The sequence below is a fragment of the Xenopus laevis genome, chromosome 7L (assembly GCF_017654675.1).
Source record: "Xenopus laevis strain J_2021 chromosome 7L, Xenopus_laevis_v10.1, whole genome shotgun sequence".
NCBI classification, from domain to species: Eukaryota; Metazoa; Chordata; class Amphibia; order Anura; family Pipidae; genus Xenopus; species Xenopus laevis.
The window spans coordinates 125,627,889-125,645,114 of NC_054383.1; the positions used below are offsets into that span (position 1 = coordinate 125,627,889).

The 17,226-nt window shown below is 39.8% G+C and overlaps 1 pseudogene; it reads right to left on the bottom strand.

Moving 5' to 3' along the window:
• Positions 1-17,226, bottom strand: part of LOC121395695 — a 191,962-nt pseudogene that overhangs the window by 150,547 nt on the left and 24,189 nt on the right.

Here is a 17,226-nt window from a genome sequence, read left to right on the forward strand (position 1 = left end):
CCGAAACAGTTGTCGCGGTCAGGAAGGCGTGAGTGGTAGAGATTAGTGTTTCCACTTTGTCTGATGGAAGAAACACCTTTTGGCTGATTGAATTGGAGACCTAGAAAGAGAATGTTCTGGCTCAGATTGAGATTGCTTTTGCGGTAGTTTATCAGCCAGCCGTGTTGAGTAAGGACTCATATGCATGTTGTTGTGTCTTTGGCTGCCAGTGAAGCACAAGGTGTCAGAATGAGAAGGTCGTCCAGGTAAGGGATTATGTGTATCCCCAGTGATCTGATGTAAGCCACTATTGGTGACAGCACTTTGGTGAATACCCGTGGAGCAGTACAAAGCCCAAAGGGCAATGCTGTAAACTGATAGTGTGAGTCTTTGATGGCAAACCGTAGGAACCTTCGGGAGTCTGGGTAGATAGGAATGTGTAGGTATGCGTCCTGTAAGTCTATCGAAGTCATGAACACATTTGGTTCCATGGCTGCAATTACTGTTCGGACTGATTCCATTTTGAATTTTTGATTTGCGACTAGAGGGTTCAGTGGTTTGAGATTTAAAACTGGTCTGAAGGTTCCGTCCTTCTTCCGTACCAGAAAAAGGTTTGAGTAAAACCCCCTGTATCTTTGGGGTTCTGGGACGGTCTCTATCACCCCAGTGTTCAACAGTGTTGAAATTGCTTGTTGGAGCAAGTGTTCTCTGTGTGGAGCGGTGGAAGACGGAAGAAACCTCCTTTGTGGTAGATGAGGAGTGAAAGGAATTCTGTAGCCCTGACAAATTATGCTGAGTGCCCAAGAATCTGATACATGTGTTTGCCATTCTCCTAGGTATCTCTGTAGTCTGCCCCCTATTTGTTGTGGACTGAGTCCCTGTTGGGAGTCAGGCGGAGTTAGGTTTAGGTGTGTTTGGTTTCTTATTCGTGCGGCTTTGTTGGTGCCAGCTGGGTCTGGGCCGTTTGTTTCCTTGGTCTGATGGTGTTGACCTGAAGCTGGAACAAAAGGGCCGAAAGGGCCTACTCTGGGATGTCCAGTTTCGTCTAGATTGGTTTCTGTTTGACATCTCAAATTTCTGTCTTTTTCCAATGGGTAGAAAAGTGCTCTTACCCCCTGTGACCTCTGCAATAATTTGCTTCAAGTCTGGGCCGAATAAGGAGTCTCCTGCGAATTTAAGTGATAGTAGTCTTAGTTTGGAAGCGGTGTCCCCCGACCAATGTTGTAGCCATAGTGCACGTCGTGCTACTACAATGTTTGCAGTTGATTTGGCTGCCAACTTCACTACTTCCATGGCTGCATCCGCTAAAAATGCTAGTGTAGAACTCAACCTATATACCTCAGATTGGAGTTGTTGTTGAGACGACGGTGGGTGTAGTGTAAATTCCTGTGCCCAATGTTTGGCCGTGCGAGATAATCCCGCCGATGCTGCGGCCGGGCGTAAAATTGCTGCCGCCTGAACATATGCTCTTTTTAAAGTAGATTCCATGCGGCGGTCTAGTGGGTCTCTGAATGCGGCTTCATCCGCAGGTAGTGCGGTTTGTCTGGATAGTCGGGCAACCGCTGAATCTACCCTAGGGGCTTTATCCCATTTCTTTTGATAATCCTCGGGTACAGGATATGTTTTAAAAAATCTCTGTGTGAGAGCAATGCGTCTGTCTGGTTGAGCCCATTCGGTCTCAATTGCCTGTGTAATAGCACCGAAAACAGGAAAGGTTTGCTTTGGTTTTTTATGTACCCCTAGTAGTCTATCAGCCTTAGATAGGGTGACAGTTTCATCCCTGATCTCCAAAGTTTGTAGCATCTCCCTGAGTAGTTTCTTAGACATATCTGGGTTTGCTGCAGATGGAATATCATCATCCGAGTCAGAGTTGGATAAGTGTGCATGTTCAGATAATTCAGATTCTAAAAAGGGGGTTTATCTTCCTCTGAGTCTGAGGCTAACCCCTCCTCAGATTCTGAAGCTGAGGATTCAGGGGCTCGATTCTTACGTTTTTTAGAATGTTTCCCTGTCTGAGCCTGTGGGTTCTGAACAGTGTTCATGATCCACTGCAAAAATTCTCCAAGTTGAGGGGGTGCAGGTGGATGTACTTGAGAAGGATTAATTTGTTCCCAAGGCATGGCTGGAGATGTCTCCACCCTAGGTTGTGAAGTACTAGGTATGGCTAGCGGAGGGGTATTTGGAGCAGAGCTGGATCCCTCTAAAGCTAGGGCCTGAGCAGGTTGTGGGGAAAGCACAGGTGGTTCTTGTGTCTCCTCTGCCCTAGGTTTCTTGCAGTCTGAGCAGTATATCTTTTCAGACTTCCTTAAGGAATGTTTGCAAGTTTTGCATTTAGGTTGTTTGTCAGGCTTCTTTGCCTTTTTAGTGGATAATAATTCATCCCTGAGTTCCCTCAGAGAATCAGCTTTCTCCATAATGGTGGACTACTGTCAATGAGGCCGATGTAAAATGATAAACTCACGTTTCTGTCAGGTTTGCTTGTGTGAGTGCAGCAGTGCCTGCAGCCGTCTGTGTAATTAGTCGGATTTGGCCGCCAGAGTCTGATACTTCAGTTTAATGAGCGGAGGGAAACCGGAGTTGCTGTAAACCTAGTTGCGGTTATCTAAAATGGCGCCCGGCATTGACGTCATCACGTCTAACACGCGTCGGGAATGGCGCAAAATACTCGCGCATCTTAGTGAGTCTTTGGCGCTCTGGCGTTGCCTAGCAATCCGCGCCCCTGGAGCGTGTGCTGCACCCTGTAGGGGTGTCCCTGGAAGGGTGTACTGGCGCATAGGGGGAAAACACCGATGTAAGACTGCTCTGCGAATCGAAAGTTCTGTGTAGTAAAAACACACGTCCATAATGCCCCAATTGTTCAAAGTGGGCCCAGGAGGCCATGTGAGGCAACCCATTTAGACAGCTCTGCGTGCCATTGGGTCCCACATGCACGATTCTGCATGTCTGCTAGGCTGCTCATGAACAGCTCTGCGTGTTCAGTGTGAGTGTCAGCCTGCAATCCCTGTCCTCTTGGCTCCTGTCCTACACTGAAAGCAGCATCCTACACTCTGCGTGCCTAATAGTACAGTGTAATATAAATGAAGCTGTAACAGAAGGGAAGAAAAGGAAAAAAAAAAATGAGAAAGACATTGTCTGTCCTACACCTCCGAGGCAGGACAAAAGAACTGAGGATGAGAGGTGGAGCCAGCTCATATAACCAGTAGGAGGGGCCAAGAGACATCAATTCTTCTGTCCTGCCTCCAGAGGTGATGAAGACAAAACCCTAACGTCTGCACTGACAGTAGGGCCGACTAGAAACATAAACCCTTGCCATGCCCCGTTAAAGCAATACTGACACGTACCTATAAAAAAATCAAAGGAACGTGTCCGTATCTAGGAGCTGCTGCACGCCGAATATTTTTAACTAAATATGAAAAACAACTCAGGTAAGGCTTAGTCAGATAATAACAGGCTTGTAGTGTTGGGGTGTCCACTAAATAAACAGCATATAAATCAAGAAAAGAAAATGAAAGGGACTTATCCCCACACTACAAAAGCCTGAAAATTATGAAAATTGTATGAAAACAAATAAGTAACCAAAAATAAATAAAAAGCAATTTTTATTCACCACCATGCCATATTGAGAACAGTGAAGTTAAAACCATTTAAAATAATAAGCAGCGCTGCATATGGAAATGAAGGGATCCCTTCTATCAGGACAAAAAACCCAAAGCTGGTTATGTTAACCAACAAAGGGGAAAAATTTTTATATTTATATGCTGTTTATTTAGTGGACACCCCAACACTACAAGCCTGTTATTATCTGACTAAGCCTTACCTGAGTTGTTTTTCATATGTTCTTCATTTCGGGACTAGAATTCCCATTACCAGATTAGGCTTAACACATTACTATCATAATTGTTGATTCTAAATAGCTTTTCCCCTTTTAAAAAAATGGAATTTTTTTCGGATGATAGCAAATGGGCTCAGATGGCCAAGAATATCTTTTCTGGGTCCGCGTCTTCAACTAACACTGATTCCTTTTCTCTCACACATTTAATGGTCAAAAGCAAAAATTTATTACGCAGGAGACTGAATATATTTTGGAATGTAGTTTGTTTGGAGGAATATATGACACGACATATTGTCCCTAGAGGGTTGCGCATCCAGCTTTTTCCCTCCTTTGAAGATACCCCATTGGAATTTAAAAGCCAATGGGAACAAATTTTACATGATTGCTCTGGCAAATTGATGTCCCTTTTAAAACAATATAACATGGAGGAATTAGAATCTATTAAGATTCAACAAAAACATCTATGTGATCAATTGAAGGACTTTGAGCTTAATGAGGATTTCAAAAAATTGGATAATGACCTAAAATCATTTATGGACAATTTGAACAAAGAAATCATGCAGGCAAAAAAAAGTAAGTTCGAGCGGGACATCTCTGACTATGAAAATAAACACGTATATTTATGGAATAAGAAAAGTTTTAATCGTTCTAAATTACAAGACAGACCAACAACAACCAAAAAATTTCAAGGGGCACAATATAGAGGCTCTCAAAAAAACTCAGATCGAGACACATATTCTGAAAGTGATATGAGCGGATCTGACACTTTTTTTTTTTTTTTTCAGACACGGAAACAAATTGATCGGAAAAAGCGTAAATTGAACACAGTATCTCACAAAGAACAAGTTACCACTCAATTAGTGGAAGAAAAGAGTAATCAAGCTCCATTTCTTTTTAATTTTTCTAAAAATTCTTTATCACAAACCGGAGCTGGTTTTTTACAAACACTCAACCTGTGAAAGTCACAGGTAGTTCACTTTGTCCCCCTAATCACGATACTCACCAGTCACAGAAAGACGATTTACAAATTATTAATTTGTCACATTTAAATTTAACCCCCACCCTCACTCAGGTATTGCAAAAAGGCCTCTCCTTTGTGCCCTCAAGAACTATGGATTATTTTTCCACAATCAGAGATGTCCACTTATTCGCACGAAAACTACTGCTGAAATCTCAATGGCAGAAAAATAGCCAAAAAGGCGATTTGGATTTTAGTCAATTTGACCTTAAGGACTTCAAAACCCTAAAAATACTGTTGGAATTGTGGGATGACCCACATATTACAGGATATTTGTACTCTATGGCATGAAAACTCAGGGGATACAAACATACTCCCCTCCTGTAAAAAGAAATCCTCCCGCTACCCCCATACTACTGAGAATGGGGCCATAGACACATTTGTACAAAGAGTTACAGAGGACATAGTACGAGTAACCAATAATATGAAATCTTTCAACCTCAGTGAAACAGAATTTGCTGAATTGAAACTTTTGCAAAAGAATTCTGACATAATCATCAAATCCTCAGATAAAGGCTCAAATGTCGTGATCATGGATTCCTCAAAATACGTAGCAATGTGTAAAAAGATTTTGAACAACAAACAATGGTATCAACCAGTCTTATTGCCCCAATTATACAACTTCAAAGATAAATTATTCACTTTGATTGATCAAGCTTCCCGAGAGGGGATCATTGATCAAAATACAAATGAATTTCTTAAAGTAGAGCACCCCAGAATTCCAACTTTTTATGCCCTCCCAAAAGTTCATAAAAGCATCACTGATCCACCGGGAAGACCAATAGTCTCTGGGTGTGGTTCTTTAACTGAACCCATAAGTGAGTACATAGATCTGGTATTACAACCGCTAGTTACACAACTAGACTCGTTCATATTGGATACTTCTCATCTTCTAAGAGAAATTAATGGATTGGTCTTAGATGCAGACTGCATATTGGTAAGCTTGGATGTAGAAGCATTATACATGAGTATACCGCATAACAAAGGCCTAGAGGCGATTAGATCGATCTTTATGCAAAATCACAATCCCATCACCAAACAACATGAATTCATCCTACAGGCATTGAGTTTTGTATTGCAACATAATGTCTTTCTATTTGATGGCGTTTACTACCTACAAAAACAAGGAGTGGCTATGGGTGCCAAATGTGCCCCTAGCTACGCCAATTTATACCTTGGAGAATGGGAAAGGCAAATTTTTTCTGCTGAGACATATGAAAGATACCTGGTCCACATTCTACGCTGGCACAGATATATCGATGATATTATGCTAATTTGGCAGGGATCAGAACAACTTTTAAAAGAATTTGTGAGCCATCTAAACATAAACACATTTAATCTAACATTTACTTTAAATTTCGATCGGGACAGTTTGGAATTTTTGGATATTCTAATCACAAAGGACAATGGTGGTCTACTGTCCACTAATTTGTACCGAAAAAAGACAGCCAGCAACAGCCTTTTGCATGCAAGCTCCATGCATCCCCATAAGTGTATCGATGGGATCCCTAAAGGCCAGTACCTCCGATTAAGACGAATCTGTTCCTCAGATGAGTCCTTCAAACACGAGGCCTATAAATTATATCAAAGATTTAAGGCAAGAGGCTACAAAACACGCTGCCTCAACAAAGCTTACCAACATGCTCTCAAACAAAATAGAGATGAACTTCTATACCAAAATCACAAAGCTGGGACACCTAGAAAAAAATTCCAAAAGCCAAATGAAACTAGATTGATAATGACTTTCAGTGAGAATGATAAGGAAATTCGATCTATAATTGAAAAACATTGGAAAATTTTGTCAAAAAATTCTCTTCTAGGTCCTTTGGTTACCCCTTATCCGCTCATTACTTATAAACGGAACACAAGCATTGGTGATATGTTTCCAAAAACATTCTGGGGCTATTTGCTGTAAGATGCCAGGAACTTATAGATGTGGAACATGTGAACAATGTAGCCATTTGAAAATATCTACCACTTTTGGAAAGGGGCACAACAACCTTCGACATGCGTCACTATATTTGCTGTACCACCACATACGTAGTCTATTTGTTCACATGTCATTGTGGCAGCAAATATGTGGGCAAAACGATAAGACCATTGAAAAGACGTATATATGAACACTTATGAGACATAAAAAATTGTAATTTGATGTCTAGCATTGCAAAACATGTTTATTGTGTGCATGATGGGAAATATGCAGGATCCTTTTTCCAAGGCATAGATCGCCTTCATGGCGATATAAGAGGTGGTGATTTGGACAAAAAATTGCTCCAACTCGAGACTAAGTGGATCTTTAGATTAAACACCTACAAATCTAACTTTGGACTAAATGGTCATCTGAATTTCCAAGCTTTCATCAATACCTAATTTCGGCTAATGCCGACTTTTTCTGTTTATTGAATTATTTTTGTTTAATTTTGTTTAATTTTGTTTATATTTTGTTCGACCATATTTATTTATTATCATTTTCTTCTTTTGATTTATTTTGGTTACATTTATATCCTTGTGCCCTCATATGGGTTTAATTCATTATTATTATAATTTTGAATACATCTATTCATTTTTTGAAACTACACCATCACCATGCCATATTACATCCTACCTACGGAATTTTTATTAACTAAGAGTCATGGATGTTCATCTGACTAATGGGCATAACATATATTGGATTGTATGTCTTTTTCCCCTTCCCTTTCCTCTATCCTCCCCTTTTCCCCCTCCCCTTTTTCCTCCCCTCCTTTTTCCCTCAGGAGCACTCCAAATATAGCCACCAATATCGTTGCTATTATTGCTAATAACCGGCATTGGGAATGATGATGATCCACTTTGCTGAGGATACAGACTGATACTGTTTCAATATTGTGGCAACAATGACCTTTAGGCTGGAGTACTCGAAGATACAATTCAATTGGATACAACAACTTTTGCCGCATACATAGTATCTCCACGTAGCTAGGTTACGAAATCACGTGACGTTGTCTTTAAATCCCCAACACTTCCGCCGTTCGGCCTCTTGACAAAGCCACGCGTTGTGGCGAAACAGCTGTCGAGGTTCGGCGCTGCACTGGACGCAGGGGGTCCCTTCTTGGACTGCATTTTGGCGTGACTGGGAGAGGCTAAGGACTTTATCTACACACAGACGCCCCAAGGAAATACGGCCACATTCGTGAGCACAACCCGCCAGACGGTCTGTATATTTTCATTATTTATGAGGGCTACAGAACCGTCACAAGAGGCGGTGGACCTTGCGAACATTGGGAAATATTTGGGCAATATATGTGGTGAAATTTTACTCTGACGGATAATCGCCATTACTTTCCGGAGGCGAGCCAACCCTTTACCCTGGCCTATTGAAGCCCCAGCACGTCCATTAAGCATTAACCCTAGGATTGGAGCCCTTTAATTGTTGACCCTCCAACATCAGAGACTTAGGGGTCTTAACCCCTGCTTTCTTGCCAATCCGTTTGAATAAATCAAGTAGGGGAATATTCACATGCTGTACTCTCAGAACATTGGAATTTTTTCTTTTCAGGATCAAGATGGACTGATTTAATTGAATTTCACTGAACCATTGCATTGCAAAACGTACATGTACCATCTTGCTCTGAATTTCTTCATAATTTTTTTACTAAACAATTTTTGATAGCATGCTAACCCCTTTTTTTCCCCTTTGTTGGTTAACATAACCAGCTTTGGGTTTTTTGTCCTGATAGAAGGGATCCCTTCATTTCCATATGCAGCGCTGCTTATTATTTTAAATGGTTTTAACTTCACTGTTCTCAATATGGCATGGTGGTGAATAAAAATTGCTTTTTATTTATTTTTGGTTACTTATTTGTTTTCATACAATTTTCATAATTTTCAGGCTTTTGTAGTGTGGGGATAAGTCCCTTTCATTTTCTTTTCTTGATTTATATGCTATTTTTAACTAAAGGCACCCCCAAAGCCAGAGAACCTTCGTTGACCCAACTCTCCAACACTGCTAACTGATCTTCTGTGTTGGTTCAGTGACGCTGGGCAGGGGGCGGTGCGATCCTTCCATAGGCTAATTACAAATGAAAACAGGACTTCAGCCTATGGAAGGATCGCTCCACCCCCAGCCCAGCGTTACTGAAATAACACCATTAGTAGAGTCAGAGGGTCAGGTTAAAGGGGACCCGTCACCCAAAAGAATTATTCCAAATCCTATTTTATGATGTTAGTCAAGCAAAATGAGCTTTAATTAAACTATATAAATTATTTGAATCTTGTTTCCATCAGTCTGGGAATTCATAATTATAACAAGCAGGCAGGAGCCATTTTGTGGACACTGTTATTAAGACAAGCCTTGTATCATCTCAGAATCTTGTTTGTGCACCAGAGTGGGGGACCTGATGTCCATCCCCATGTACTGGCTACGGGGGAATGTGGGGAGAGCAGTGACATGTAGGAAGTGTTGAATGGAAAGTGAAAGTAACTGCTTGCCCCGCCTCTATGCCTAAGGCATAGAGGAGGAGCCTCCAATATTTCATTGACAACGCATCGGTATAGTTTTAAACTAGGGATGCACCGAATCCAGGATTCAGTTTTTTTTAGCAGGATTCGGGCGAATCCTTCTGTCTGGCCGAACTGAATCCTAATTTGCATATGCAAATTAGGGGCAGGAGGGAAATTGCATGACTTTTTGTCACAAAACAAGGTAAAAAATGTTTTCTCCTTCCACCCCTAATTTGCATATGCAAATTAGGATTCGGATTCGGTTCAGTATTCGGCCGAATCTTTCACGAAGGATTCGGCCTAATCTAAACTCAAACACGCCCAAGATCCACTCATCCCACACAAGTACTGAATCAGGCGATCCTATTTGTCTGGGCTGACAAATGTAACAGGACTCTCATCTGGTCCCCCCTCATTTGTTGTTTCAGCAGGATAAACTAACAGGTAACCAACCATCACTTGGCCCTTTAGCAAAAATTCCTTGTGTTCTCAACATGGCCGATGAAACCACAGGGGTTGTTTTTTCTCTGAAGAGTTCAATTAGTACAGGGGAACTGGTATCTCTCTGTACAAACTATAAGCAAATGAAGGGCTGTTCTTGCTAAATTGTGCCGAATTTCCCGTAATCTTGGTGACAGAGTATCAACAGAGCCATTGTTCCAGCACAATCAACTGCTCTCTCTCTCGCTCTAATAAAGCCACTTTGCAAGATGAAAGGCTCCAGTGCCGGGGTATGTCTGCTCCGGGCACAAAGAGACTTCACTTTGTTTATTAGTCTTACTGCTCCCTCCAACAGCTGGTGGCTGGTATAGAGCCCTAAAAATGACAATATTGTGCCATATATAGTTGTAGAAAAGGCACTTACCTGCGTATAAGTTTTGGTTTTCGTTCTTCAAAACATACGTCACTGAAACCACAGGACACAGACGTTAAATATGACAAGGGCGAGAGGTGAATAGGACATCTCTGTAATGTAGTTAGCTATGCTACTGAAGGATTCCTTGGTATTACTGCTATAAACTGACCTTCTGTTGAAAAGAATGGTTAATACTTATATTATGTCAGTTTCTACTATGCCAGGCAAACCACAGGCCTGACCAACATTTCATATTCCCTGGGTAGCCACATAGGCGCAAAATACCTATAGTACAGCTCCCTCTAGTTAAAGTTACAGGAGATGGAAATGTTAAAACTAAGTTAGCTTTATCAGAAAGGTCTATATAAATACACCAGTAAACCCTCAAAGTAATGCTCCTCTGACAATCCTCTGTCAAAAGAAACATCTAATATTTTTCTTCTGTTGTGTATACATGGGCTTCTGTATCAGACTTCCTTCTTTAGGCTTAAACCTCGAGAGCTTGGGCTTGAGCATGCTCAATTTGCTCCTCTCTCCCTCTCCCCTTCCCCCGTCCATCCATTATCAATCCTCCCTTCCCTGCTGTAATCTGAAGGTGGCCATAGACGTAACAATTACGATCTTGCTTGGAAAAGATCTTTCCAAGAAAGATCGTTCGTTTCAATACTGAATCGTCACATATACGGGAAGAAACAATAGAATTCTACCTGTATCTGACGATTCAGCACTAACAATGGCCGATGTTTGGGTCCCTTCAAAGGCACCCGATTAAAATTTTCCGTCCAGCCCGATCGATGAACCGACCGATATCCAAGTCTTCTGCCGATATCGGTCGGCTCTTTTTCCACCATACACGCAACGAATATCGGACGAAAATTTGTTTTGTACGATATTATCTGTGCGTCTATGGCCACCTTTAGACCAGAGCCATGAGTTAGCAGGGAGAGACTCAGGCAGGAAGTGATGTCACACCAAGCTTATATTGCAGCTGCTATCCTAAACAAACAAAGAGCCTCCAGAGATGTTTACTCCGGGAAGGTGAAGCATTTTTCAGAATAAATAGTGTTCTAGCTTGCACTAATATAGCTAATTTATTGGCAATAAACTGCCTCAGGGCTTTCCTTCTCCTTTAAAGGGCCAGTTTACCTTAAAATTAGCTTTAGGTTTCCTATGACCACCCACATCCCTTGTTGTCTCTACTTGTCTTCTTAATTTCCCCATTCCTTCACCCCCTCCTTACCCCTTTGCTCTTTGCTGCTCCCCCTTTCTTTTGGGGCATTCTCAACATACTGTAAATTCCCTATAACCTTTGGGCAACATTGTTGCAAGGATGGAAAAACACATTTGAATAAATCATGAAAAAAATCTCAAATCGATCACAATGCTCCTCTATGGGAAACAAATTACATGGTGAAATTGTAAATACATACACAGGGTCAGACTGGGCCGGCAACCCAGGCATTCTCCAGTGCCAGTGGGCACCAGCTCCGACCCTGTACATACTGCAAGGAAAATGAAACAGTGTATATCTATAAATACCCAAAATATGCCAAAGGAAGCCTGTAGATTAAAGGTTAAACTCAGTTTTTAAGATTTCACTTTAGACTCATGCCCTGTCTATTATTATTAATCTTTTTATAGTTTTTTAATATATTTATTGTTATTGCTACTTTTTATTACTTGTCTTTCTATTCAGGCGTCTCCTATTCATATTCCAGTCTCTTATTAAAACCAATGCATGGTTGCTAGGGTAATTTGGACCCAAGCAACTTTTTTTTAAAATACTGTTGAATAAAAAACGAAATAACTCAAAAACCACAAATAATAAAAAATGAAAACCAATTGCAAAATTGTCTCAGAATATCCCTCTCTACATCATACTAAAATTTAACTCAAAGGTGAACAACCTCTTTATGAAATAAATAAAAACTATATTGGTACTATTTAGTTGAAATATAAAGGCTCATAAATACAAATATTGGACAACATTTCCATAAATCCCATGTTCCCAACTATTTTATGTGATACTGAATTAACAGCCATGCAGACAGCATTCGGGGTGAGATATTTTATATTCTTACCTACAGCCCAAGCTATGACCCCAATTCCAGCCAATGAGATTATAACACAGAGCGTCACTCCCAGAATCCTCTGCGAGGTCCAATGGCAGCCTTTGCCCATTCCTAAAGAACAGCAAGTCAATGTCAGAGGGAGTACAAGTGCAATTTGGGGCAGACAAGGGCTGGGTACACAGAGGAAAGGTTACGGGATACAATTACCCGTCACACAAAGGGAACAGGTTGCGAGGCAGAATACAAGTGATAACAGGAGGAGGGTGTCCCACAATACAAAGATAAGGTTTCACTTTCTCATGTACAGAATAAAGTATTCATAGAGCACTTAATACCCACCCCGCTACGACAGAATAATGAAAATCTGATGCAGCCAACTGACACCCAACAGCTTCCTTGTTATCTGTAATTAGCTGCTGACTGAGGGAAAGCTCTTAGAATACAGCCGCGAGGAGGCCACATTTTTCTCATATAAAAGGTGCGGGGTCACATTTCATTGTATTGTCTGTAGAACAGAAATGGGGGGCGCTAATGCTGCAGGTCCTAATGGAGATCAGCCCTGCTTTCCAAGTGCCACTTGGTTTTACTCTTAAAACTGTATTTAAAATTGATTTGAAGATGAGATTTCCCATTAGACAAAAGCTGTTAGTAAATACAACCACTCACCCTCTTTCTCCACCATGTCTGCCGTTGGGAGATAAAACTGCACAGACTCTGTGTTATACACTGCCGTATACCCGACACCCTGAAACCAAAGCACAGGTTACTTAAAGGAGAAGGAAAGGCTTAAACTAAGTACGTTTTATTAGATAGGTCAATATAAATACACCGGTAAACCCTCAAAGTAATGCTTCTCTGAGTGCTCTGTCAAAACAAACAGCACATTTCTTTCCTTCTATTGTGTACTCATGGGCTTCTGTATGAGACTTCCGGTTTTCAGCTTAAACCTCCAGGGCTAGGGCTTGAGCATGCTCAGTTTGCTCCTCTAGCCTTCTCCCCCTCCCTTTCCCCACCTCCCTCCTCCCCTCCCTGCTGTAATCGGAGCCCAGAGTTTTTAGTGAGCAGGGATAAACTCATTCAGGAAGTGATGTCACACCAAGTAATACGGCATCTGCTATCCTAAATAACCATATAGAGCTTCTAGAGCTCTTTACTCAAGTATGGTAAAGCATTCTGCAGAATAAATATATAGTGTTATAGCTTGCACTATTGGCAATAAACTGTTTTGGTAGCTTTCCTTCTCCTTTAAGATAATAAAACATATTTTTGATACAAATCCCTATATTATGCAAAATAACATTTCTTGTATTTAGACCCTTCTGTTACAGACTTGGAATTACATAAATATGTAGAAAGCCCAGTTCATCCTGAAAAAAATGATGTACAATTTTCCTAGGTAAAATAAACCTCTCCCCCAAAAATTCCAATTTGATGGCTGACAGGTGTAGTAAGAGCTAAAGACAAATTCAGAAAAAAATGTCTTTAAAATGTTGTGCAAAAGACAAAATCTGAAAACTGTTTAACCCTTTAAGTGCCAGCAGAATTTCACATTTTGGTTACGCGAAATGCCAGCCGTTTTTGAAACATTTTGTGCTCTCTCACTTTAGGGGCATTTTCTGAGGGGAAACCTATAGTTTACCTAGGAAAACTATACATTGTTTTTTTGGTAGAAACTGAGCTTTCTAGATCTGCCCAAGTTTTCATGTATTTCCACCTGTGCAAAAAAATTTAGTGCTAAATACCAAAAAAAAATGAAAAACTACCATTTTTCATCGTATATCAATTTATACCAGAAAAATATTTAATTTTACGGATGAAAATCCAACTGATTTGGAAAGCCTTATGTCTCTCGAACGTGCCAATACCAGATATGTATAGTTTTAGGGAGATTTAGGACTTCTGTACCTCTTGTATTTAGACCCTTCTGTTACAGACTTGGAATTACATAAATATGTAGAAAGCCCAGTTCATCCTGAAAAAAATGATGTACAATTTTCCTAGGTAAAATAAACCTCTCCCCCAAAAATTCCAATTTGATGGCTGACAGGTGTAGTAAGAGCTAAAGACAAATTCAGAAAAAAATGTCTTTAAAATGTTGTGCAAAAGACAAAATCTGAAAACTGTTTAACCCTTTAAGTGCCAGCAGAATTTCACATTTTGGTTACGCGAAATGCCAGCCGTTTTTGAAACATTTTGTGCTCTCTCACTTTAGGGGCATTTTCTGAGGGGAAACCTATAGTTTACCTAGGAAAACTATACATTGTTTTTTTGGTAGAAACTGAGCTTTCTAGATCTGCCCAAGTTTTCATGTATTTCCACCTGTGCAAAAAAATTTAGTGCTAAATACCAAAAAAAAATGAAAAACTACCATTTTTCATCGTATATCAATTTATACCAGAAAAATATTTAATTTTACGGATGAAAATCCAACTGATTTGGAAAGCCTTATGTCTCTCGAACGTGCCAATACCAGATATGTATAGTTTTAGGGAGATTTAGGACTTCTGTACCTCTTGTATTTAGACCCTTCTGTTACAGACTTGGAATTACATAAATATGTAGAAAGCCCAGTTCATCCTGAAAAAAATGATGTACAATTTTCCTAGGTAAAATAAACCTCTCCCCCAAAAATTCCAATTTGATGGCTGACAGGTGTAGTAAGAGCTAAAGACAAATTCAGAAAAAAATGTCTTTAAAATGTTGTGCAAAAGACAAAATCTGAAAACTGTTTAACCCTTTAAGTGCCAGCAGAATTTCACATTTTGGTTACGCGAAATGCCAGCCGTTTTTGAAACATTTTGTGCTCTCTCACTTTAGGGGCATTTTCTGAGGGGAAACCTATAGTTTACCTAGGAAAACTATACATTGTTTTTTTGGTAGAAACTGAGCTTTCTAGATCTGCCCAAGTTTTCATGTATTTCCACCTGTGCAAAAAAATTTAGTGCTAAATACCAAAAAAAAATGAAAAACTACCATTTTTCATCGTATATCAATTTATACCAGAAAAATATTTAATTTTACGGATGAAAATCCAACTGATTTGGAAAGCCTTATGTCTCTCGAACGTGCCAATACCAGATATGTATAGTTTTAGGGAGATTTAGGACTTCTGTACCTCTTGTATTTAGACCCTTCTGTTACAGACTTGGAATTACATAAATATGTAGAAAGCCCAGTTCATCCTGAAAAAAATGATGTACAATTTTCCTAGGTAAAATAAACCTCTCCCCCAAAAATTCCAATTTGATGGCTGACAGGTGTAGTAAGAGCTAAAGACAAATTCAGAAAAAAATGTCTTTAAAATGTTGTGCAAAAGACAAAATCTGAAAACTGTTTAACCCTTTAAGTGCCAGCAGAATTTCACATTTTGGTTACGCGAAATGCCAGCCGTTTTTGAAACATTTTGTGCTCTCTCACTTTAGGGGCATTTTCTGAGGGGAAACCTATAGTTTACCTAGGAAAACTATACATTGTTTTTTTGGTAGAAACTGAGCTTTCTAGATCTGCCCAAGTTTTCATGTATTTCCACCTGTGCAAAAAAATTTAGTGCTAAATACCAAAAAAAAATGAAAAACTACCATTTTTCATCGTATATCAATTTATACCAGAAAAATATTTAATTTTACGGATGAAAATCCAACTGATTTGGAAAGCCTTATGTCTCTCGAACGTGCCAATACCAGATATGTATAGTTTTAGGGAGATTTAGGACTTCTGTACCTCAAAAACTCCCAACTACCAAACATAAAAGCTTGTCTGAACATAGCGGTTTTTCAAAAAAAATCATTTCAAAGGTTTTATTTTGCTGCTCCGCATATCCCAAACTATATTATGTACCAAGAAAAAGCACCTGAAATATGATTGCCAGGGGTCCACTGAACAGTTTGATACCCATTATGCATAGGTTTACCAAAGTATCTGGCATTTAGAGACACCAATATGAAGTTAGCACATCCAAATTGTTCAGGACTTTACTTCAGCTACTGAAAAATCAACACATTGATTGCATTTTTGTGGGGTAAAAACACAGAAATATATGTTTACCCCCCAAAACCCATATATTTTTGGAAAGTACACATTCTACCGAATCTAAAATGGGTATCCATGCCTTTCTGCTCCAAACTACTGAGTCGCAAGGCTTTGCCAAATTTGGAAAAAATTGCCTCAAAGCTTCAACTTTCCAGGATTGTCCATGTATCATTACCAGCATAAAGCATCCTAAATATAAACATAAGGGTCTACTAAACAGTTTGATGCCCAATGTGCATAGATATACCAATCTATGTGGCGCACAGAGACCCCCAAATGACAATATGTATAGACATTTTCACGGCTGAGGCGCTGGCTGCTGCAATATAACCACCAGGTGTGTGTATTATGTGACATTAGACCACCTAACAGTACAGAGACCCCAGAAAACCATATATTTTCAGAAACTACACATTCTGACGAATCCAATATGGGTAAATAAATGTTTCTACTGCAAACTGCAAATCAATGCTGAACGTAACGTTTTTATCAAATTTCTGAAAATCGTCAGAAAGCTTGAATTTTACCCCATTATATGCCCCACATTTCATAACGTATCAGCATAAAACATCCTAAATATGAACGCCAGGGGTCTACTGAACACTTTGATGCCCAATATGCATAGATATACCAAACTATGTGGCGCACAGAGACCCCCAAATGGATATATAGTAGATAAAATTTACAAGGCAAAACAAAATAAGGCAGTAAAAGAGTGAAATGCAAAAAAATCCAATAAAACCACAAAAATCAATGTTTTTTTTCCAGACTAGTGTTATCGCCAGAATCACAGAATATTTTAGCTGGCCCAAACAGGTTATACGGCTAGAAACAAGTGAACACAACATATGCAGAGCTGAAAATGCAATAAAATGGCTAAAAATTCAATAAAATGGCTAAAAATGCACCAAAATAACCAAAATTGCAATATAATCACCAAAATAACATACAAAAGGTATTG